Below are 25,986 nucleotides of genomic sequence, written 5' to 3'. Positions count from 1 at the left end.
AAGAAATAGTAGACATTTGAGCTGATAGATATGTCAAGGACCCTGATGTGATCATTATGCATTGTATGCTTTATTGAAGTGTCACACTGTATGCCACAAGTGAGTATGATTTTTGTGTGTGATCATAAAAAAGTGAGTGTGATTGTGTATAATGAAACATTTTAGGGATTGGCGTTGGCACGATAGTTAAGTCATCTTTGGGATACTCACACTTCATATCAAAGTACTTCATTTGAGTGCTGGTTACTCTGCTCCTGATCTAGCTTGCTGTCTGTTCACCCTGAAAAAAAAATGCTGAATTTCTGCCACCCCTGTCAGGCACCCACACTGAGTTTTGGGCTCCTGGCTTCGGCTTGGTCTGGTCTTGGATACTGTACACCTTTGGGGAATGAGCCAGTGGGTGTACTCTCTCTCTCTCTCTCTGTTTGTGTTTCTCTGTCTCTCTGCCTTTCATAATAAAGTATTAAAATTAAATATTATAATAATTATGAAGCAAACTATAGTGCCTGGGCCTAATGCATTCTTCATAGCACACTGTTTTGTATATTACCCATTTGTCACTTATGTTCTGGTTGAGGTATTTCTTTTTTAGTGTGTAGGCTACTTTTCCTCTGTGATTAGACTTTAGGTCTCCAGGGACTGTCCTCTGGGATTCCCCATACCAGGCCCAGCACTCTACCTCTAGATGATTCGTTGTAGTGCTTGCAATGATGATTTGTTCTTCTGGAGTCAGGCAGAAAAAGCGTGTTTATAGAAAGGAAGTGGTTTGGAAAAGATGCAAAATGGAAAGTGCTCTGACTCCCAAGGTAAAGGCTTACTGATCAGCAGAATGAGCCAAGAAGCAGAATCTAACCAGCCAGGGCTTTGAAAAAAATTATTTTGAAAACATAGTTGAGTTATAGATCCCAGGGCCTAGGAAAAGTCAAAGGTGAAAGAAAATGTGGTGCTGAAATCACGAATTCCATTGAGTCAAGGTTCAGGCAGAGCGAGAAGCTGTGACTGGGAACACTAAGGACTCACATTCATTAGAAGCTGAGTAGGAAAGAACAGTGCGTTCCCTGAGCTGAGCTGAGCTCATAATGGCGGCTGGTGTCAGGAAGGAGGAAGGAACCCTGAAAGCCTGGGCTGTATGCTGACTCACAGCCGACAGGGCGGGTGCCAATCCTCAGCTGCCTACCACGGTCACTGGTATGAGGTGCTGATGTTCTATTCTGGAGGCCTAGAACTCCTTCTCATTCCTTCACTTGCACATTCCATCATATCTGATATGTAACTACTGTATGCCAAGTTCTGGTGACACAGTGATGCAAAAGACAAAAAAAGTATAACTGATTTCATGGAACTCATATTCTAGTGGAGAAGATCTGTATGTGAGCACAATAACTGAAAGAATTAATGAACAAGTGTGCAGCAATTAACTTGGGTTAGATAGTGAAGTTTCCACTTGCAACACCTAAATTCCATATGGGAGTACCAGCTTTAAGACTTAGCTTGATTTTCAATCCAACTTTTTGCTAATGCACATCTTGGGAGGCAGCAGATGATGGCGAAGGCACTTGGGGCCCTGTCACCCACACAGGAGATTGGGATGGAGTTCTGGGCTCCTGGCTTCAGCCTGGCCCAATACTGGCTATTGTGAGCAAATGGGGTGTAAATCAGTGAATGGAAGATCTCTATCTTCCCATCTCTCTATCTTTCAAACAAAGTGAAAATAAGTAAAAAATATGGAATAACAAATAAGATGATGTTATACAGTGATTAGAGCTATGGAAGTGATGACACAATGATGGGCTATAGCTATGCCACCTGAAGCATGGTTGCTTGACCAGCTGTTTATTATTACCAGGGAGCCTGTTAAAAATGTAGATGGTCATTAGTCACCCAGGCGTGCTGAATTAGGATCAGCGTTTAAACAAGATTCCCCTCCTGATTGGCTGGCAAATTGCTTGAGAAGCCTAGTGTTGCAGAGTGCTGGGAGGAGGATCATTTAGGTTGAGTTGTAAGTTACTGAAGGTTTCTCTGCTAAGGGACATCTGAGCAGAGACGTGGGTGAAGAGGAACCGAGTCAAGTCCTGGGAGCCGAGCCTCCAGGTAGAGGGAGTGGCAAGTGGCAGGGGCTGGGTGGGAACAAGACAGACACATGTGAGAAAAACAAAAGGACCTGCTTCCTCATCATGAAGTGCTCTTCTCCTTTCACCTTACCTGTCCAGACCTCCCTGGCAGGGCCGCAGGCAAAACCTTCCTTTCTTTGGAAGTCTTCCCTGACCTCCAGTCTCTCTTTCCATTCAACCTTGCCTGAACGTATTTAGTCCTTTGGGAGAATGGTTTCATTGTTGGTCTCTGCAACACATCTGTGGTCTTAAAATTGGACAGGTGCTCTGTAACTGTATTAAAGGACTCTTGAAAGGGAGAGAGTGAGAAAGGTGAAGAGACTGGCTTAAAAAAATAGTTCATGCTGTACTTTTTCTGGAGGACATAGTAACTCCTGAGACCTGCCGCCCTGACATGGAGAGAGGCACCCCACTCCCCACTGTGGCACCAGCCCTCACACATTTCCTTCCTCTTGACGCTGGCTGCTCTGCACTGTGCGCTCAGACTCTCCTTAATATTTCCTTTTAGTCATGGATTCAGGGACCAGCGAAGGTTAGGGGCCACTGGAAAGGATGTGCAATTCAATAAACTACAATGCACCATGCTAGAGGCAATTCTGTATTTGAGAACAAGTGATTGTTGGAGCTGAGAGAACAGCTGGGAAGCAAACTCTGGGGGGCCTTAGGAAGTTCCGTTTCACTGGCTCTTGAGAGAGGAAGGGGGAGTATTTTGCCCTAATTGGATGGGGTAGTGGTAAGATGGTAGAGAAGAAGTGATGGTGGTGGGACTGATTGTTTTGAATGGTGCTGGTAGTGGGTTACAGTGGTGGTGGTGATGCTAGTGATGCTGCAATAGTGAAAGTGGTGATGTAGTGGTCATGCTAAGCACGGTGATAGTGACATATATTCCAGACAAGGCTACCACATGCCTGTGAGTGTAAAGTCATGCAAAGTGTTAAGTTCCAAAACTGGGTAACGTACACTGGAAGAGGAGTTGTGGTAAAATAAACAAGACATTGTATGAGGCAAGACAGACCCATTTGTATTAATAGCTTAAGTAGATGTTGCACTTGATGCTTTGATTTGTAGAGAGATAACTGGCTCCATTGGGAGGGGGCAGATGATATGGTGTCTGTTATAATAGTCTCTTATTTTGTAGAGTATCCCATTGCACCTGAAAGTCAAAGGACTTTATGGGATATGCTGGCTTGTTAAGGCTAGCATCCTAGAAATGGGAAGAATGTCACCTTTTAGGCAGGTTCATACTGAAAACCAGAAAGCTATTTGTATTTAATTATATCCTTCATGTGCTTTTGTCTACCTCATCCACTCATTCCTCAACTCATAGAAAATGTTATAATTAAATGCTTGTGAAGTCTGGTGTGTAGGGTGTGGTGATCGGAAAGAAATGGAAGTGACTTCAACTCTCCAGGAGCTTAGAATCCAGTGGACACACAAGGGTTAAAATTGTGGCACTCACAGCATTAAGGGCTGGTCTTGATTTTGCTAAACACCTTTATCCCTTCCTTGGTCCTTACAGTGCTCTTGGTGCTGTCATAAAGGGAAAATAAGCAAAATAGTTCTTGCCTTTTCTGCAAGAAGTTTACAGTGTAGGGAGCAAACTTCTCCAGCCTTTGCACTGTTCATCTGTATTATTTATATGGTTTGTTGTGGAAATGGGCAGGGGGAGGTTATCTGATTTTTGAAATCCTTTACAAATTCAGTATTTTACAACAGACACAAGACTGTGGAAAGCGCTTTCATCATAAATAAACCTAAGTTCTGTATTTTATGTTAACTTTTCCAGATGCTGTAAAAATTCATTGTAGAAGCTCCCTTCTTCCACACCCACTTAAGTTATAGAATAAGTCATCTTGGCGATAGGCATGTAGCATGGTGGTAAAGATGCCTGAATCTTGCATCGGTGCTGCCTCGGTTTGAGGCCCAGCTGTGATATAGATTCTGGCCTCTTGCTAATTAGTCCTGGGAGGGCAGTAGGTGATGGCTCAACAAGTTGGGTCCCTGCTACCCATGTAAGAAATTTGATTTGAGTACTCTGTCTCGCTAAAATAATAACAATAAACAGCTGTTTATCTTAAATCCTTGCAAAAGGCTTATGGCGTGCTTCTGAGGGATTGTCTGTCAGCTTTCCTGCTCGGAAACAGGCATGGGGAGTTTGGGGATTCTCAAAGACATACGTGCCTTGGGACATAGTCATGCAATGAGAGACCCTGTGATTCTGTTTTCGCGCTGGGGAATGCGGTTTGAGTGGCTGTGGGAACTTAAACTTTCTGACTTTCTGTGTGACTGAAATCTCAACCCCCAAGTGTGATGAGGCTACTTCTCTAACGTAGCACATGGAGCTGGGCTCCCTCCTGAGGCCTGTTTCTCTCGCTCTCAGGAGACGAAATGGTCTAAACAATCCTCAGGGGCCAGCAGTTGAAAAAATATTTGTTTTGGTTTTGTTGAGTACTTTTCTTATTGAAACATGAACCGTTTCTGAAGGAAGGGAGATCCCCATTGTGCATGTTGGATTCATTTATGCTTAGCAAATCAATTGTTTGCAGGAGAGACTTTATGTCCGAGAAGGCTATAGAAAGCTTTACTGCCCTTTTCCTTTCAAACAGGAAGTTGCATTTGGCCAAAAGTAAACACATGTGAACCGGGAAGGTTTGTTTAGTTTCTGACGCTGACTTCAGGACCCGAGAATGGAGTCCGTGCTTGGCAAAAGTGCCTTCTCGGGGTCTATCTGGGCCAAAATCTACTCTGCTTAGGACTTGGCCTTTACACTCTGGTAAACATCCTCCTCTCACCAGCCCCCAGAAATTTTGCTGCCAAAGCCTCTGCACAGCTTGACTGGCTTATCGGGAACATTCTAAAACTGATGGCAACTCGGAAACATACTTTCATAGGACACAGCTTTCTGCAGAGTGGCCACTCTGTGGAAATAGCCTGAGGTTTGGAAATCTCAGGGGAATGTGAAGGCAATTCGATGTTCTTTGCACTTGGGCTAAAAAGCTTCCAGGAGGTTGACTATTGCCACTCAACACTATAATGCTAAACATTTTCCAGGACTGATCAGATGAAATCTTTGCACAGCCCCTAGAAGGGAGATGTTGTTTTTGTCTTCTACTTACAGGTAATGGTACCGAGGGTTAGGAAGGGCTAGGGTACTGGCTGAAACAAATTCACTAGTCAAATAACAAGCCACTGTTTTCTCTGGATTTTGGTTTCTGTATTGCAAGATCTGTGCTTAAACTTGAGGGAGTTACAAAATGGGGATGACCCATGTGATTTAGATGAAGATCCATCTAACATTTATCATTATGGAGCAGAGAATTGAACAAGTGGCATTTAAAGTGTTTAATGAGTGAGCTGAATGTCCAATATGTCTTGTTCCAAAAAGGATGGACAGCCATTGAAATAAACCTGGGAAAAATGTGAGGAGTTAGAGGCAGTGAGAGCTAAAAGAATCTGGCTGGTTCTTGATGAATGAATGAGAATTAGATAATCTATCAGGCTTGGTGCATCATATTTGCCTCCTGTTAGGTTTATATTTAAAACAACCTTATGAAAATATTTAGTGATACCCAGTGACCTTTCTCGGGCTGTGCCACTGTGCTCTCACTCTCTGGACTTGTATAGGTTTGGAAGAGATTCCATCCCTAAAACATGTAAGACAACCACTGTCCTGTAAAGTAGTCCATCACCGAGAGACAGTGGGACCAGCCTGTTGATATTGGACCAGTAACTCCCCATTATCACTTACTTGCCCCTAGAGTTGGTCATTAACCAGCTCTCCCTACATCCTGGTGTTGCCAGTCTGGTCACGGTTCTGAACACATCTTAGTGCAAAAGTACACCTCTCACCAGCTGTTGACATTGTGGCTGATTTCCATCACTGCTGTGACATGCTGGATGAGACTAGGCCATGTTGTAGATGAGAGAACTGACACTGAACAGGATGAAGTTTTCCCAGTCTTAGGATTTTTTGATGGTAGAACCAACATGGGTAGAGGAAACATTTGAGGCCAGATTCTGTGCTCTATTGGCTCTGCCACGTATTCTCCTAAAGAACAGAACAAAGATTCCCCAGATGGTTTTAGCTAGTACTCTGGATTTGTTTAAATGTCTTATGAGCTGTTAACAGACTTAAGTCTTGTGATAGGGGAGACCTGAACACCTGAGTGCATTTTCTTTGATTTAAGCTAACAGGGACACAGACCTCTGGTTTCCCTCACAGAACCCTCCTTTTGATGTGTCTCTGTTTTCCTCATTCAGGAGAACAGATCAGCATCTCTCATGTAAGGCCTGGCTCTGTGCCCATCTTACTTTTGCAATGAATTTAGCAACATCTGCTTTGCCCATTAAAGTGATTTTTCTCTTCCTGGCCCTGGGCCTGTGTGCTTGCTGCAATTGATTACCAGTAATTTCCTTCTAAAACCAGAAGGTTCAGTGAACTCTGAATTGAATTGTTACTCACTGGGCTCCTTAGGACCAGTGCATATGGCTTACGTGCAAGATGGTCAAACCACTGAGTTCCCAAATCTATAGGCAGAAGATTCTGGTTAAACTCAACGGAGGACCTGGTAAGAGGCATTTCCCATTTTTGCACCCAGTGGCCTAGAGCTGTGGTCACCTCGGGGTTTCTCAATTTCAGAACCAAGGTGGAGGAAGAGGGTGAAGTCACCTTCCTTACAGCTGGGCTGTTGAAGGGTGCTCATCTTCCTCTCTTTTTGTCAAATAGCAGAGCTGATTGAAAGTGTTGCCTAGGAGACAGCTGAGTAAACAATTCCCACCCTGAAAAAATGTAAAGACCTCAGGAAGATGCACCTTTCTCTACCCTTTGAGAGGCAACTGTAAGTTTCCCTAAGTGGTTCAGGCAGCTTTTAAAAAAATCAAGCAAAGTAAAAAATATGAGGCCAAGTCTGTGTACCTGGAATGTTGCTTCATCACTCCTGGGGTTGGTAAGCTCTTGGCCATTTTTGGAGATGCCATATGAGTGCCCCCTTCGCGGAAGCCTGCCTGTTGCTCCCCTGTGCCTGCCTTCTCAGCACCTAGCTCAGTGAGTGTGTATTGCACATCCCAGTGACAGCATGAATAGGTGAAGAATACTAACCTCTCATTGAGAAGTCTTGACATTGGTCCTGTGAGCTGTGCCTGACATGTCTCTCCTCCTTCCCAGCTGTGATGGCCCCCAGAACACAGAGGAATTGGTTATTTAGAGAAGTGAAACTCAGGAGTCTCCTCTGCCACATAGTCCTAAGATAAAAGCAGAGGAACCCATGACTAAGTTGCTTTTGTTAATTAGAGCAGTTAGTTATATGTGCAAGAAGGAAAAAAAAAAGTAACAAATGACTAAACTCTGCTAATAGTGACAGTTGTTTGAAATCGTGTGTCATTGTATTTTCTGTTTGAGAAGACATTCTCAAACTGCCTATGGCAAACCCACTTGCGTCAGCAACCACTTCTGAAATGATCATGGCCAATGAGCCTGCTGGTAGCCTATCCTCACAGAACCCTTCCACAAGCATCTTTAGCGTTGAACTCAGCCGTTTGCCCCTTAACCTGGAAGGGGCTTCCCATGCAGTTTGGTTGTGCTGCGAAACAGAAAGCAGAGTATTCCAAAGTGGCAGAGCTCAGCTTGAACCTGAGAGATCTATCCTTTCTTACTCAAGTAAATACTTAGGTACTAAGCTGGACCTCTGGAGCAGTGAGGGATCCTTAGGGAGTTTAGCTTCTAGAAGGACTTGAGTCTTCATTTGACGCTCAAACACTGGTAGGAGGACCCGTGGATGTCAACTTCAAGAACTGCTTAGCTGGATCTCTTTCAACCTTTTTGAGCTTTGAGAACTTAATAGAGGAGGCTGGGAAAATGTCCCAATGACATTCACTTTCTTTTTTGAAAAAAATTAAGGGGCAAAGAGAGAGAGAGAGAGATAATAGGACAGAGAGAGAAAGAGAGAGAGAGAGAGACAAAGTTCCCATTGGTTGGTTCAACCCTTCCTCCCCCACCCCCCCCCCGGTGTACAAAAAAGCTGTTGGCCAGTGTTGGGGCAAACATTGAGGGTTTAGGAATTCAGATTAGGTCTCCCAGGACAATATCTCAACCTAATCACATGAACCTAATCACTAACAGGAGGCAGAAGTCTGGGGCTGGAGCCAGCTGTTGAACCCAAGAGTTTGAATATGCGACAATGACACTTAAATCAATATCCTGACTGCAGAAATATTTTTCGACTCTGCCCTTGTTTCTTACCAGTGTCCAGCAGTAGCGAGGGAAGGCCACAGGCCTCCACCCCCAGTGAAACGAGATAGGCTGTGCTGACTCATGCTGTTTCAGTTCTGCTGCCAATCACCCTGGGAGCTGGAGTGTTAAACACATCCTTCCCCTTTCCAGAGTTCTTGGCTCAACAGGATTTTTTTTTTTTTCCAAGAGAAAACCAACACTCTGAGATCCAGCTTGGGTCCAAGCTGAGTTCAGAATTTCAGGTTTGAGCAAGTCAGTAGGAAGAAGAATATGTAATAGTTGACCCGGAGCTTGTGAAATCTCCATGGACTCATCATCATTGCCCTCCACATTACAGTGCACCTGACGTGAGTACTTCTCACAGACTGCATGAGCACTCAACACCCTCCATTTCCCCATGCAGTCCTTACACAGTCCCATGAGATGACTGTTACAATCCCATTTTACAAAGGAAGAAGATGAGGCTTTAATTTTTAAAGGTATCGTGTGTGTTGAGAGTATGGCGTAACATGCTAAGTGCTGAGGATACTGCTCTGTTTACACTAAGCACAGTCTTCTTTTCAGAGGATTACATTTATCCAGTAACTGTGACTAATTCTGAAGTTTATCCTGAACCCTGCGAACAATCTCATAATCTAAGATGCTCCTTGGAGACCCCATGGGAAATAGCCTGTTCCATGTGGAAGTTGGATAAATAGAGCCTGAACTAGATTTACCCTAATGTTATATCTCCAGCAAATGTCAGCTCAATGGACAGGGAACAGGCATGGTTTTAGCTGGGTTGCTGCTGACCCTGAATAAATCAATGTTGGCCGAATGAGTGTGAATGCATTTGCTTTGGTTTTTGTGCTTTTGCCATGGGACTCCTGGGCTCTCTGTGAAGCTTGTATGTTTTGACAGGCTGTGGAGGAAGTCTATGGACCTCTTGCACGTAGTGGGTTTAATTCTTCCTTTTTCTCAGTTTTCACATACCACTGTACTTCCTGCTCTTTCCTGCATCTGGAAGTGGAAGTACTGCAATGTCGAGGCAGCCTGTTCTTATGGTCTCTAGAGGCTGGCTGAAACCGGAAGGCCAAGCTTTCAGAATGCTAGCTCTCTCCATGGAAGAAGACAGGGGTTGGGTCGTGGGACCCCTTGGTCATGTTCCTACTCCTCCTGTGAGTTGATTGGATTGGCAAGGTCAGGCAAGCAGCTGATCATAGCCTCAGCTTCAATGCCAGGTCAATTATTCCCCTCTTAGCTTCATTTCCCATCTGTGGCTAAAAGAATATGTCTTTATTTTGAGGCCATGCTGATCTTCATTTCTTGATTGTATATTTGTGTAATTATCGATTTGTTCATCCAGGAGATATTTATCATGTCTTTTGTGATGAGCCCTCAAGGCTTATATTCCAATGGAGAAAACCAAGTAAACAAAAAAGTTCACATACTAGGAGGTGGAATTGTGATGGGGGAAGCTAAAGAGGAGAAGGAGGATAGGAGTGTTTGGTTGCGAAGTATTGCAGTATTAGTAGGGATGTTGGGTTAGGGCTCAAGAAGAAGGTAATGTTGGAGTGAAGATCACTAGGAGTTAGTGAACAAGCTATGTGGACAGGAAGGAAGGGGACTTCAGAGGAAGAAAACTGTCAGTGCAAATGTCCTCAGGCTACAAGTGCCTGGTGTACCCCAGAGCCAGTTAGTGTTTGGTGCACAGTTAGTAAGGAGTAGAACAGAGAGAGAGATGGTCAGAGAGGAGGAACAGGGTTTAGGTTGTGTCCTGAAGACCGTGGGAACATGGTTTTTTAGGTTATTCTGTGTAATGGGGAAATCTGGAAGGCTTTAAGCTATAGAGAGACATGATGTGCTAACACAACACTGACGGCTTTTTGCAGAAACACTGAGTCCTCCTGCCTGGTGAATGCAGGAGAAGCGAGAGAGGATGAACTGGAGACCCTGCAGCCCTTGGCCTTTCTGGTCTTGGGAGCTGCTGGTGCTTTTCCTGCCTCTTTCACTCCTGCAATAGTACATCCCAGCAGTCCTCCATTTTCAGTCTGTCTCTGATCTCTGCTGGCCAGGAACTCTGCTTTTAAGTTGAATTGTGATTAATTTGGGGTTTACCATGATGATTCAAAATAATCTTTCATTCTCAAAGTTTGTGACTTTACTTATATCTGCAAGATATTTTGCTAGGTAAATGTCCTAAAAATAGGTCCTGGAATATAGGGAGTAGGCATTTATGAGGAGTCATTGTTTTGCCTACCACAATCATACTGGCACTTGCCATCTCTTAATACATTCAAATATCATCATAGCCCTAAGGGGATGGCAAGGATGTTCTTCCATTTTTCCCCAAGGTTAAACAGTATATATATAAAAAGAGTTTGAAAAGGATTGGAATAATTGAAGGCAAGTCAGTTAATTCAAGGCACTAAATCCTGCTAATAAACTATGTGATACAAGCTCAGTAAGTCTAAATTTGGGGTAAGGAATGGAGAATGGAGATAGTAGGTATGGTATATAGTATTTGATCTTGGGTTCATTTTGGTCTTTGAATATAACTTTTAGAATTTAGTGTTCTGTTAAAATGCAGAACATCTGCCATGGGGGAGATTTTTTTTTTTCATATTTATACCTTTAGATCCTAGCAAGTTTTCAGGCTTACTACAGATGCTGAATGAATGTCTTAATCCTGAATTGAAATTCTCCATTGCTTATATCCTACATTTGAAACACTTTAAAAGTCTTTGTTCTACTTCCAACCAATTAAATATTTTATTTTGCTTCATTCATGTGCTTTGGGTAGTGAGGATACTCAGATATGTGGGATAAGCATTTACATTTTTGTTTCCAGAATTGACACTATATTTACTCACCTGATCTTGACACAACTCTGCAAGACAGATATTAGCTCATGTGATGAACAAGAAGATAGGCTAAGGGACATTTTCAGTCCTTCTTAAGTTGTATAGCTGCTTCTGGTGGTATCTTAGTTGGACATAAAATTCTCACTTTGTTTTTATATTGTTTCCTGTGGCTGCTGGGACACATTAATACACATCTGATAGCTTAAAGCAACGGAGGTGTGTCATGTCACAATTCAGAAGGCTGAAGTCTAATAGCATTCTCAATCAAAACCGAGGGATTTACGAAGTATTCTGCAGTTCCTTGAGAGGTTTCAGGTGAGAATGTATCCCTTGCCTCTTCTAGTCTCTCCAGGGTGCTGGCCTTCTTCCTTTGTGGCTTTCATTCCAATCTTCAAGGCCAGCATCTTTTACTGCTACCTTTCCGTGTTACACTTTTTGTGTCTTCCACTCTCTACCAACTATCCCTCAATAAGGTTGTAGGTGATGGTGTTTAGGGCCCGCCGGCATGGTGCCTGCAATCCCAAGACCCTGAATTCAATCACATCTACAAAGACTTTTCCAAATAAAGTCACATTTACAGGAACTAGGGCCAGATTACTTTTGTGGGTCTTTTTTTTTTATAGGATTCTATATTACTTAATATTCTCCAACAACTCCAAACTCTTGGTTTTGTTAATTTTTGGCTATAAAAAGAATTTCTCAAGATTATGTTCTGAAATACTCATCATTATTTTTCAAAACTATTAATGGTTATCTATTGATATTTGGTACATGTCTATTTGGTTTCTTTGTTTCAATTTGCATGTCAGAATTAAATAAGGACAGTTCTCTGAGTCTTCCTTTCACTTCCCGTGTTTTTTCCTCCTGACAGCGTCTGATGTCTGTGGGCATTTACACCATGTTCTTTACAGGAGGTTGCTTTGTTCAATAACTTGAGCACACGTGTGTCCTCAGAGCGGCAGAAAGGCCCACACATCCAGGTCTCTTTGGGTCTTCGCTGTGTTTTCCTCTCTTTTAATCAGTTCTCAGATTCTAGAGAATCTGTCTTCAAAGAAAGTATTTTGATACCTGAGATTCATACAGTTACTACATTTCCCCTTGGCCATCAAACCAACAATGCTCAGGATGACAGGTCCTTATCACCATCCCATTTTTAGGTTTAATTTCCTACAGCGTGAGTAGCTCCAACATTATTTTAAGCTCCCCATTAGTCTCACTGCCTCAATTTGTTGCCGTCACATTGCATAGAATATCGTTAGCCAGAGCCCCACCTAATCATCTGACTTGGCATTCTACATCCCAGCTAAAGAGATGGAAGGGACTTTCTATGCTCATGTTACTTTCTGCTTTCTGTACCATTGCTCAAGCATCTCTCCCCCTCTGGAATGTTGCCTGCGCCTCTCCCTTTTTTGGGCAGTTGTTGAAATTCTACTCCTCGTTCCCAGCTTATCTCAAATGCCATCTGAAATCTCCATGAAGTTTTCCTTGACCTTGTGCAGCAGGCATGACTTATCCCTCCTTTGAGCCTCTTCTGAGGGATTTTGTACCTCCACTTTGGGGCTTACACCGTTTTCCAGTTATTAGTGTACTTGTCTTTTCATTCGCATTAAATTATACTCTCTTTAGACCAGGGACTAGGTCTCACTCTTGGTAACACTCCCTACGGCCCCAGCACACAGTGTGTTCTGGATGCCAGCCAAGCCATCTGCACAAATATGTACAGTCAGAGCAGTGCCACCAACACAACAGTTGCTTTCACGCCATTGCCGGGGTGAATGAGCACATACCCATCGAGGTGACAATCAGACCCCTTTACCTTTGAAAAGGTCACTTGCGTTTTTATTTTGACATGCGCTCAGTCATCAAACCTTTATTTCTTTGCACTGCCTCCACTCTTACTTCCTTAATATTTTTTGAGTTCACTCACCCTTGTTCTCTAACCTTGTCTTAAGCTATAAAAATTCATCACACTTGGGCCTGGTGTGGTAGCCTAATGGCTAAAGTCCTCGCCTTGCAGGTGCCAGGATCCCATATGGGCACTGGTTCTAATCTCAGCAGCACTGTTTCCCATCTAGCTCCCTGCTTGTGGCCTGGGGAAGCAGTTGAGGACAGCCCAAGGTCTTGGGTTGCTGCACTCGGGTGGAAGATCTGAAAGAGGCTTCTGGCTCCTGGCTTCGGACTTGTTCAGCTCTGGCTGTTGCAGCTGCTTGAAGTGAGTCAACTGGCAGAAGATCTTCTCTGTCTCTCCTCCTCTCTGTATATCTGATTTTCCAATGAAAATAAAATAAATCTTTAAAAAATTTATCAAACATATATAAAATAGCTGCATATTTTAACCATGTAACAATACAAGGGTGACATTGGAAAATCTTACTTGTTATCCTAACAGTACTTGAACTTGGCCTCTGAGCTGCTCTGTCTTGTAGGCCATGTTGCCTCAAAATATTTTTTTTTAAAAATTGATTACATTGCATTATGTGACACAGTTTTATAGGTGCTGGGATTGCCCCTCCCCCCATGGTGGATTCCTCTACCTTGTTGCATTACCACAGTTCAAATTCAGTTGAGATTCTTTCATTGCAAGCATCTACCAAGCATGAAGTCCAGTATCTTATTGTCCAGATAAGTTCAACAGTTTCTTGGTGAGACCATCTCTGGTCTGAAGGTAGAGCCGGCAGTGTATCATCCCCATCAATTAAAAGCCCTGACATTACATCAGTAACAATTTATAACGTTATGGAATTGGTTGACATGGTATTGAGTAACCAACATGTTGTTAAAAGAGAGGGGGAAAAAAAGAATGCAAGTTCTGAACCACATCCTGTGACTTCTACATTGAGATTTCAATTATTTATATACAACTGGGTTCTGTACACTTTAAAATGGCTATAGATTACTATTCAGCTGTCTCATGTCTATTTTAATTTTAGTATTTAGCAGTTTATAGTGTTGAAGCATGATTTTGCTGAACCTGGCTGTTTTTCGCGTAGTCTAACTCTATTATAACTCTAACAAGAGATATGTCAACAGTTTAGGTGAACAGTTTTAGAAGGTGTGTGCAGAGAAATCTTCAGTACCCTAGTGAGGAGTAACTAATCTTTGTGTCACACCCAGTGAGTTATAAGTGCCTCCCCGCTGACTGTTTCCTGTCTGTTTCTAAGCTTTCCTTGCTGTTCTCTGTCTATCTATTCTAGTTTGCCTCAAAATACTTTGAAACAGAACTTACAGACACTGTGACCTTGGGTGCTTCATCAGACCAGGAGGCAGGACTATCTTTGTCAGGCCTGAATCGTAGGCACTTTGCTATTATTTTTCAGTTGTAGAACAGAGACATCACATGTGCATATGCATGAAATGGCACATACACATTTTAAGGGAAAATTAATAACTCTGCCAATGTTTTGGTTCACTCTGGACTTGCCTCTTGTGTCTCTTGATTTAATGGACTGCTGTGGTTTGAATACTTCTTCCAAAAGTTTATGTATTAGACATTCAAGTTTGGATGTTACATGGTTCTTGTGGATGAGTATTTGGGTGAGTAATTAGGATTTGAAGTTCTGGGGGAGGGAAGGATCTCCATGATGACTTTAGAGGATGAAGAAGGAGACCCGAGCTAGTACACCTGCTCTGTGCCACCCCTTGGCCTGCCCTCCAGCATGTAATGATGCAGCAAGAAGGCCCTTACCAGATGCCGAGCAGATGTTGGCAACCTGCTCTTCAATTTTCAGCCTAAGTCTCAAATCTGAGCCAAATAAACTTCCACCCTTCATAAATCAGCCAGCCTTAGGTATGTTGTTGTATAGAAACAGAAACCACACGAAGTCATAGAGTGGGACGAATTTTTCATCACTCTTGGCCTTTAGCCTCAATGGGCTGCTGCAGCAGCAGTTCGCCTGGGTGTAGCCAGCCCTGACTTGTTGCTTCTTCTGCCAGCTCCTTGGGGGCTGCTCCCTCACTGTTCTGTCCACTTGTCCCCGCCACATGCTGTGGAAACATTTCCAGCACTCAGTGCCTGAGAAAGGTTTTGCAATTTCCCCAGACCTTTTGATCTTTTCTGTGGCCAGCCATAAATGTGTCTAGATTTGAGCACCTCTGAAGAGAATAATGGCTCTGGACTGATATCACAGACAGGAAATGAGGGCATGGTTATGTCGCACCTGGGCCACAGAGCAGTTCTGAGTTTCCCTACTGTCTCTAACCTTACCGTTCAAAAGAATACTGAACTCATCCAATCACTTTGTTCTCCTGTCAGTATCCTTTGATGTTTGACATAGCTGGAGGTCACTTGAAAGAGAATTTCTTTAGGGGAGCTTTATGTCTCTACTTTCAATGAAGGAAGTTTGTGCTTTAGACATTTGACAGCCTGTGGGAGAGGTGGTCTGGTGCAAGCCATTGGTGATGTCTTTTGCTTTTTCCTTCTCAGGCATCAGTAGGAAAGAGTAGGGAAAGTAAGGGAGAGAGGCTTCAGGTACCAGCAGGAGCAGCATTCTTGGGCTTAAGGGTCTGGAGGACTGGAGTTCAAGTCCCACCCTGTTGACGTTGGTTTGTACCTTTCTTGCTTTATAGTTTTCTCATAAGTAGAACAGGAAATTACCCATTTCCCAGTGTTGCTTCCAACAGGATACACTGGAGGGAACACATCACAGAGATAGCGTGTGGTGGATACTCAGAAATACTAGTTCTCTCTCCTTTCTGCCAAGTGTCCCTGCATTTTACAGGGCAAGTGATTCCACCTCCCTTTACGAACTTGTATGATGTCTTCCAGTGCTGTGAGCTATGGAGACAGAACAGAAACACATACAAAGTGACTTGAAATCTTTATAAAGCATGAGTTCCAATATGCTGCTTAATAGAGCTCAATTTCTTTACCTTTTTTTATCTTTATTGGAAAAGCAGATTTACAGAGAGGAGGGGAGACAGATCTTCCATCTGCTGGTTGACTTTCCAAGTGGCCACATGGTTGGAGCTGAGCTGATTTGATGCCAGGAGCTGGCAGCTTCTTCTGGGTCTCCAATGAGGGTTCATGGTTCCAAGGATGGGCTATCCTCCTGTGGTTTCTTAGGCCACAAGCAGGGAACTGGATGGGAAGTGCATTATCAAGGACACATAGTGCACCCGTATAGAATCCCAGCACTTGAAAAGGGAGGGTTAGCGAACTGAGCCATTGCACCATGCCCAAGAGCTCAAATTCTTTCATGATGTTTGCAAGATGATGCCAGGTAATGGGTTGGGGATTTGGGGGTGTTTGAGCTTAAACTTTGACCTTCTTTTCAGCATAGAAATTCTGTAATTCTGCAGCCTTTGATCTCATGTCTTAGATAGGCTATCCATCTTATTTATCTATTATGTAGAACCTTTGAGAATGAATGGAGATGTTACTACAAATTATGCCTGGATTATGGGTATAAATTAGGCTGTATCTTAGGTATATGTGGTGCATTTTAATGCTAACAAGGTGAACAAGTGTGACATAAGCTGTGTTCAAGTCATAAGGCCTTATGATGATACTTTAAAGAGTTCATGGGAAAATGGAAAATGTAAGTGCTTATAAATAAGTAAATATAAATGAACAAATATTTGGGAGGGTGGGGGAAGGGAGAGAGAGAAAGAGAGAGTAGACTCTGTTTCTTTTTACTGGTTCAACTCTGAAATGTCTGTAATATCCAGAACTGACCCCAGCAAAAGCCAGGAGCTGGGGATGCTCTCTGCAGGTCTCTCACATGCATGACAGCAGCCATTGACTGAGGCCTGCATGGCTGCCTCTCACGCTCTCCTATTAGCAGGAAGCTAGAGTCAGGAGATGGGGCTGATTATTCAATCCAGGCACTCCAATATGGACTAAGAACAGCTAGGCTAAATGTTTGCCTTGATACATACATTTTGTACAAATTCTTTGAAATCTGTGGATAGCATTACATGATGTATTTCCATAAACCTTTTGAGGACCTGTAAAACATGGATCCAGACTCCATGCATTAGAATCCTGTCAGTCTTTCCTGGTTTAAGCCAGTGAGTTATTGAGCAGGTGAGGAACCTCTGAAAGATTAAAGATGCATGGCATACGGCACATACAGATGACATGTTTTATACATCCACACATAGAGGCAGAAGCCAATCCAGAATCTAGATAATCCTGCAGCCCCTTCCCCCCCATACCTCACTGCCTATCTTCCACCCTACTCAACTTCCCCGAGCAGTCTCTGAGGCCACCATGGAAACATGGAAGGCAGAGGGAAGTAACAGGTTGGGGGAAGGCCAAGCAGATGCTATTCCCAGAAAATCTAGGTCAAATCTGACATGTCTGTGGTCTCCATGGTTGTTCCAGGCTCAAAAGCAGGAAATTAAAGGGAAAACTTGCATCATTGTGGTCCTCGGGTACCAAGCTAGCCTCTCTTATGTCTCCAGGTGCCAGGATGCTGTAGTTGGTAGCTTCAGCCTTATAAAGGACAATGCCCTAGGTGTTCTGGCAGGCTATGAAGTACAGTGGGTAGGAAAGGCCTCATCTGGCAATGAAGTGGCACCAGTGCTGCCACCAGTGACCACTGTCCAGAATCATTGGGAAGATAAATGAGATAATGCATATGGAAGGAGCTTATAAATCTCTGCGTAAATCCTAGGTCCCATCATTCCTGAGGAGCCTCACCTGTAATCCCTGATTTTAAAGATGAAAATGTGTGTGTGTGTGTGTGTGTGGGTGTGTGCGCGCACGCGTGCGCACACGCGCTTGTGTTGAGTCCCTGCACAAATAGTGTTACCAGTTGCGAGGTGATGGGGAAGAAGTTGGGTGAGAAAAAGGAAGAGTTTCAGAAACAGTTGAAACCAAGGGACAAAGCAAGGAGGTGAAAATAGTTTCAAGAAGTATAATTTAAATGTGCACTAGATAAGATGAGAAAAGGTATTCCACAGCTGCTGCTTTCAGACCGCACACTCCATCACACCTTCTGTCACCCTCATCACAGACTGGTATGGATCTCATCGGAATCCTTTCCTTCTGTGACTTTGAGGTTTGAATAGATTGTATTGGCATTGAAGCCATGCCATTCTCTTACTAAACCATACCTTCAAGCTGCCTGTTTGGGCTGACACTTAATATGAGCAGCAGCTTTTTTTTTTTTGACTATTTATTTTAGAGTGACAGAGACAGTGAGAGAAACCTCCGTATATGTCACCTGCATATGATGTTTCAGGTTGGGCCAGAAACTGGAAACTCAATCCAGATCTCCCACATAGGTGATGGGGACCCAAGTGCTTGAGCTATCATTCCCCCTGTTTCTTACACTGGAATCAGGAGCAAAGTTGAGACCTGCATCAAGACACTCTGATTGGCAGGCTCTTAATTGCTAGGCCAAATTCCCACCCTAAGAAAATGTTTTTTGATTTGTATCTCAGAGCCTCTAATCTACTTTTTTTTCTTACAATTTTCTGTTTCTGACTTGGAGCTCAGTTTTTTAGTAATACACAATGCCAATCATTTAGATTGAAAATCGTAAATTTCTTCTTCCAACTTTTCTGCCATAATAATTATTGGCCACTTGTGTTGTTGCTCTCAATTGCCAAGTGTGGGCCGTGACTGACAGGTAAGTTCTATGTGGCTGGTATGGGTCACACTTATGTGTGGTTTGAATATTTTTGTTCAACATACCAGAAGAAAGCCATTGATGGGTAGCAGAGGAAAAGTAATAGGAGGAGTCTGCTGGGTGATGATTTGGCAGCTCAAGGAAAGTTGTAAATTTCCTCCTGTCAGAAGGAAACTTTCTGGCAAAGTCAGTGAACAAACACAAGCTGCGAGGCAGCCAGAACTTGTAATAAGCTGACTTTCGCTCTCACTGGTGGTTTCTTCTTGTTGGTTTTTCAGTGAAGTGGTTAGATGTGCTAACTATCACCCAAACAGAATATGGACTGCTTTGGGTGGGGTGGGGCCGCTTGGTGGTAGCCCGCAATGGTAACGAAGAGGTATAGAAATAGACAGACACCCCGGAGAGAGCAGAGTATTTGGAGCTGTAGATCAAGGAGAAAATGTATTGCTGGTCCTACTACACAAGCCTTGACACACATTAAGTTTCTCTGTGTTTTAAGTGATTTCAGCACAAGTGCTTCAAATTACCCCTTTTCTATATTGTCAACTCCGATAGAGGGAAGGCCTATGACACAAGCTCGTGATGTTGAAATTATAGTGAATTCAAAGTTTTTGCTTCCCCTATTCCACTTAGTGGACACCAGGGGTCTTAGTTGTGTAGTCAGTCCAGATGTATTAATTAATTTTCCCATGCCTTTTTGCTTTTTTAAAGATCTGTTTACCTTTAATGCAAAGGCAGTGCCACAGAGAGAAGGAGAGACAGAGAAAGAGATTCTGTCCACTGGCTTACTCCACAAGTGGTCACAACGGCTGGAGCTGAGCCAAACCAAAGCCAGAGGCCAGGAGCTTCTTCCAGGTCTCTCATGTGGGCACAGGGTCCCCAGGCTCTGGGCCATCCTTGACTGCTCTCCCAGGCTACAACCAGAGAGCTGGATGGGAACGGGAGCAGCCAGGACACAAAATGATAGCCATGTGGGGGGCCAGCACATTCAAGGTAAGGATTTAGCCACTGAGCCATTGTGCTAGCCCCTCCTGTCAATGCAACTGAAATTCACACTCAAGCTGAAGTGAGAGTCTATCTTTGCCATCAAGACCACGTTAACATAATTAAGTAGCTGCTTCAATTAGAGCTATCAAATATTTTGATATACCCGGGGAAGTCATAGTTTATGGCTCTCATTATAAGCAATAAATATATGAAAAATACCACTCTTTTCTCAAATATGTCATCTAAAGGACAATAAATGGTATTTCACGGATGAATGAAATAAGGGAAGAAATTTCTGATATACAGGGATAGCATATTGTCAGTTTACTAATCTCTCAAAGACCCTTGCTTTTGATATCAGGATCTGATCATATTTATCATTCTAGCAGCATTCCTTGCTAACCAGGGAGAACTTCCTCTTCACATATTGTTTTCTGAATGCTGTTAAGCCTCAGAGTCTATCTTGTTGCACATGAAAAGTTAGGCAGACATCCTGCGTTCAAAGCAGATTCAGTGGAGTTTTCCTTGGTTGAAGTAGAGTAGGAATTCTGATGCCTGGAACACGTTTGGCCTCTTTGCTTTCTGCTGTGAGGCGCTATGGAATCTCATGGCTCTGTGGCGCTTACACAGAAGTCTGCCAGAACATGTACTGTGTCAGTCTGAAGTTCCGCCTCTTTATGTAGTGAACTGACTTGTTGTGTAAGAAAGCTAACTCAGCAATATGTTGTTTACTTAAACTTGGTACAACTTAACACTAATCAGGCTCTTGAAAAATATCACTGCAAGCCTCAACCTCAACTCTGTTAGGCTGCTCTAATGGCCTTGATTTTCTTTCTTTGTCTTCCCCACAGAACATGGCTGGAAAATGACTGTACCAAGATCCAGTTTTCCAACCCTATATCCCTTAAATCTTGATGTCTGGGCCCATTAGCCTGCTTCTGGCTGTATTGCTCTGCCTCTGTAACTTCAGTCCTTGTGATTTGAAATTCTGACCTCCCAGTGGTGAGTACAATACCCAAGACCTTTTTGAATTCTCAATCTATCTTAAAATTCCTAGCATCTTCAGAAGTGTTCCCATGGAATCCATCACACATTAATGCATTGAAAACCTTCCTGCAATGGATCTTTGGAGTTGCTTTGAGCTTTGCCAGTTCCGTCATTTTAGACATTCTAACTAAATATGGTCTTTCATCAGAAACACCTTTGAGTGTACCATTCCACACTTAGAATTCAACTAAATGAGCATGAGGTCCACATTAATTCTCAACTATTTTGAGCTATAGGTTATTTTTCTTGGCAAAGATACAAAACATTGAGGTGAGAATTCAATATTAAGCTGGTCTCCCCAGGATATTATTAAGAGGGTTCAGTTACTAAAACACCAAAGTATATTGTTGTAATGCAACAAGTTCCCTCCGTGGCTGTGTGCCCCAGACCCTGTGACTGCTGCGTCATAAACCTCTGGAGACCTTGGCATGAGGCGGGGAAGACTGATCATGAATGAAAACTTTTGACTATTTATTCATTAAAAATGTTCAGAATAAAATGAGATTAAGATTTAAGGTATGAGGGATATTTCTAGATGTACAGAAATATTCAAACACTTCTTCAGTCAACTTATCAGAGTGATTCAAATATTCATGGAGAATGTATATTGGGAAAAACCTATGCATGGATTTAAAAATATTTTTCATACCAAAATAAAATCATTGTGATCCAATTTCCATGAACTTTAAAAAACATCTTTGTAATCCTCGCTCTGTATATTTGTGGAAAAGTCATTTATACTTGGTAAAAAGTGTGAATTTGTATTTATTATGCACTGTATACCAAAAGATTGGCCTCCGCTTTTCAGAAAGGAGTAGGTTTTATGAATTTAATAAGCTTTCAACATATTTGTCAGACTTAAACTTACTCTCAGGGGGAAGAATCCACAAATACTTTTCAACTTAATACATTTCTCAGCCTTAGCACTGGGGATATTTGGGCTAGATTTTTCATTGAGGGATTTCCTGTGCTCTGTAGAGCATAGCAGTATACCCTATTGCTACCCAACAGCTGACAGTGAGAGCCTGTTTGCTGCCCAACCAGTGTGACAACCAAAATGTTTCTGGATATTGTCAGATAACCCTTGGGTAGCAAAATTATTTACTGGTTGTGAGACCATGCCAGGGAAAGACAGAGGAAAGTTGCAAGAGGAAGAGGTAGAGGTGGAACTATCTGTGACACTTCTCTGACTGGCTCTGCCCTGACTGGCTGTGTCAGCAGTGAAGAGGATCAATAAGGCAGGATAAGGCAGTGTGTGTAAGAGAAATTGCCTCCCAACTGATATTTGGATCTCTCCAATGTTTCTCCTTTTATAGCTTCTTTTTTTTTTTAAAAAAAAAAAAGATGGATTTATTTTTATTGGAAAGTCAGATTCAGAGAGAAGGAGAAATACAGAGAAAGATCTTCCATTCTCTGGTTCACTCCCTAAGCAACTGCAAAGCCCAGAGCTGAGCCGATTGAAAGCCAGGAGCTTCTTCCAGGTCTCTCACATGGGTGCATGGCCTGGTCCAAAGGCTTTGGGCCATCCTTTACTGTTTTCCCAGGCCACAAGCAGGGAGCTGGATGGGAAGTAGAGCAGCCAGGGCACAAACTGATGTTCATATGGGATCCTGGGCCTTGCAAGGTGAGGATTTAGCTGTTGAACCATTGCACCGGGTCCGTTTCTATAGTTTCTAAAACACTTTTTGCCTTATGAATGAACCACATAAGGAAAGCATACAAAATTCTGGGACCCTGGACAACTGATACAATTTTTCTTTAGGTAAAATGAATAATGCAAGAATGTGCTTACATTGTCAGCTTTTGCTACTTAGCAAACTAATCCAAAAAACGTCTGGCTGGAAACAACAGTTACCATTGCTAATGATCGTATAATCGGCTGGGGTGTAGTTGATGTAGGCTGGTTTTCACTGGGTAGCTCTGCCCAGTGTCATCTTGCTCATTATTGTCCTGGGACCAGTAGGTCAGTTAGTGTATGTCTTTATCATGATGATGGTAGGAGGCATATGTCTAGAAGCAGAAATACATTGGCCACTGGAGTTGTCATCTAGCATTCTATAGTTTCTGATTCATTCTATTAGAGCAAGTTATATAGCTAAATCCAAAGTCGGTGGGAAGAAACATTTATTCTTCCTGTTAGTGAGAAAGGCTGCAAAGTCATATGGTGATAGACATGTCAATATAGGAAAGGATGATGAATTGTGGCCAGTGATCCCATCTATAGCAACTCTTAAGTTGTGGGCAATTTTTACTTTTATATAATTTCAGAACAGAGTGCCTCAGTTTTGCCAGACACCTTTATTATGAGAAAATACAATTACAGAATAGTGGAATCATTTGGTAGGGAAGAATGAACCAAACTACCTGAAAATCGATCGTTGCCAGTAGTTAGTCCATCTCATTTGAATGAAGCAGCATTGTGTCTCTGTGATTTTGTACAATGAAAAAAGCTGGATTTGTGTAACGTGGAGGCAGAGAGGAAAGGCATTTCCAATGATGTTTGTGAAAGGAAGATGTACGTATCTAGATGCTGGACAGAAGCGTTTCCGTTTATTGCCGGGAAATGTATACTGCATGCCTCCTTTGCATCTTTTACAGAACCTGTCAAGTGCAATCCAGGTTGAGAGGTGAGGCCTCCTCTGCAGCTGGGCTCCAGCTCTGGTCTGACCAAGCACCACTAAGAGGTAAGCCAAACTTTACCACTCATAGCATGGTTCCATTTGGTTTCAGTGTATTGTTTGTTACAGGTGAAAGAGTGATGGGTGAAAGAGTGATTCAAAGTAGCTTTTCTCTTTTGGCATTTATCATTATCTCTTCAGCAACATTGTCTTCATCCAACAGCAGAATGACCTTAAGTCAATGTTAGAAGGATTTGAATTTGATGGGATTAAAATCATTTTATCATATCATACTGTGAGTATAGTGAAGCTGGATAGGTTTGAGTATAAGGCGTTGTGTCAGAAATTGCTTTTAATTGTTTATGGTGAGACCCTAGATTTAGGCTAGCACTATTCATCAAAAATAGGTAGGTACTACATCCCTGTCATAAGGAATCAGAAACAATGAAGCAAAGCAAAACTAATGCTGACAGTAGCAAGCATGTGAGAGAATACAGAACAATGAAAGTTCTCAAATTTTATTGTTAGAAATGTGAAAATGAGCCAGCCACTTTGGAAAAACAATATTGTGATTTCTCAACAAGAGAGTATAGGCTTTGGTACCACAGAACCCAGGACACCATTCCTAGGTAGAGACCTAGGAGTTGGGAAAACCATGTTCACACAAGGCCTCTCAGTAGAGGTTTATAGTAGCTACAAGGCACAATCACCAAACATGCTCTCATTGATGAAAGTGCAAGCAAACTGTGGCACATCTATACAATGGAAAGTCACTCAGCACCAGAAGGAAAGGCGCTGCTGATATATGCAATAACATGGTTGAAACTTCAATGTGTTATTGTGGGTGGAAGAAGCCAGACTCAAAAGGCTATAAACTACATGATTGCATTCTGGAAAAGCAAGCCTATAGGGAACGAGAGCATACCAGTGGTGGCCAGAGGCTAAGGGTGGGGGATGTCTGCAAAGGGGCACATAGGGAAATTTTGTGGCTGATGGATTATGGCAGTGGTGGTGGTTACATGATTGCATACATATGTCAAACCTTATGGAACTCTGTGTTAAAAGGGTGGATTTATACCTAAATAGGCCTAGCTTTAAAAAACGTGTGCGGTTCATTATCCTCCAGGATCTCCTATTTTTATACTTGTCGGTGCAAACGTATATTGCTGTGGCCTCACTGGGAGAAGTTCCCTTCCTGGCAGTTCCAAGGGCAGGTCTAGGCTGTGCTCCTTCTGAGTGATGATGCAGTGGGAACCTATTTCATGTGATTGTGAGTAGACATCTATCCTGAGCTAAAGCAGTAAGATGTCATCTTTTGCAACTTTGCTCTAAGAGACATTGAAACCACAGTCCAGAGGGTGTATACTTTGGCTTGCACATGTGTTTTGTTTGGCCTGCACAGTGTTTGCAGAAATTCAATTAGTTGTCAATGTTTAAAAAAAATATGGGAGATTTCACATAAAAATCCAGATTTCTGGTTTCTCTGTAAGAAGTGGGAGGATCTGGTCAAATGGACACAAATTCCCACAGGAAGACAATGGTGGGTGCAGGGATCGCCAGCCACGTCAGCCTGTGTTCTCCATCTGTGCAGGCCACACCGCTGGTAGTACAGAGCCCTGTAGGGCCTGTGCTGTTAAATGAAACTTGGATCTTCTTTTTCTACCAAAAATGAGAAGATAAAAGATAGATGGTATTACGAAAAATAGAACTAAACATATTACTTTGTCAAAGCAAGGACTTCTAAAAATATTTATTGTGCAAGGCAGGGGAGGGTGGAGAGAGAGAGATTGATTGATTGATTGATCAAGGGATCAGCCATCTGCTGGTTCGCTTCTCTAACGCCTAAAACAGCTAATAGGGCTGGTGCAGGCTAAAGCCAGGAGCCTTTAATTCAATCTGGGTGTCATGCATGGATGGCAGGTTCTACATACATAAGCCATCATCTGTTCTTCTCTTCTTGCCCCTCATCCCTTGTCTTGGATTATGCATTAACAGGAAGCTGGAATTGGAAACAGTTAACCCAGGCACTCTGATATGAGATATGGGGATCTCAAGCAGTGACATAGCTGTTGTACAAATGCCTTGCCACAGTTATGACTATTTTTTTAAGACTTACTCATTTTTCATTTGAAAGGCAGATTTACAGAAAGAGAGAGAGAGACAAAAAAGAAAGTTTTTCAAAATGACTGCAATGACCAGAGCTGGGTTGGTTTGAATCCAGGAGCCTGGATCTTCTCCTAGGTCTCCCAGGTGGGTGTAGGAAGTCCAAGGAGTTGGGCCATCTTTTGCTTTCCCGGGAATATTAGCAGGGAGCTGGATCAGAAGTGGGGCAGCCAGGACTAAAGCCAGTCCTACAATGGGATGTTGGTACTGTGGACAGGAGCTTAACCTAATGCCGCAGCACCAGCCAGCCCCTGTAATGACTTTCCTCATGCCTTGTAATAAGCTAACTAAATATATCTGTACTGCAAGAAAATACATGGAAATGCCTTACTGAAACAAGCATGACTGTTTTCATTCTTGTTGCTTGCCTATTCTCTGTAGGCCTTAGAGTCTGTACAGCCCTGCAAATCA

The 25,986-nt window shown here is 42.8% G+C and overlaps 1 long non-coding RNA gene across 4 annotated transcripts in view; it reads left to right on the top strand.

Annotated features, from left to right (window-relative positions):
* The window catches only part of LOC121153317, a 387,354-nt gene that overhangs the window by 23,192 nt on the left and 338,176 nt on the right, over window positions 1–25,986 (top strand). For 3 of the 4 annotated variants that reach the window (XR_005883383.1, XR_005883381.1, XR_005883382.1), the window contains exons 1-2: window positions 20,515–20,749; window positions 23,393–23,478. This is a non-coding gene — a long non-coding RNA (uncharacterized LOC121153317). Of the gene's footprint in view, window positions 1–20,514; window positions 20,750–23,392; window positions 23,479–25,986 lie in introns of those variants that run through there. The other variant, XR_005883384.1, reaches the window with a different exon arrangement.

Source organism: Ochotona curzoniae, unplaced genomic scaffold (assembly GCF_017591425.1).
Source record: "Ochotona curzoniae isolate NIBS_2020 unplaced genomic scaffold, NIBS_Ocur_1.0 contig_2692, whole genome shotgun sequence".
Classification (NCBI taxonomy): domain Eukaryota; kingdom Metazoa; phylum Chordata; class Mammalia; order Lagomorpha; family Ochotonidae; genus Ochotona; species Ochotona curzoniae.
The sequence above is the reverse complement of the archived record's forward strand: the minus strand, read 5'-3'. Positions and strand labels throughout refer to the sequence as shown.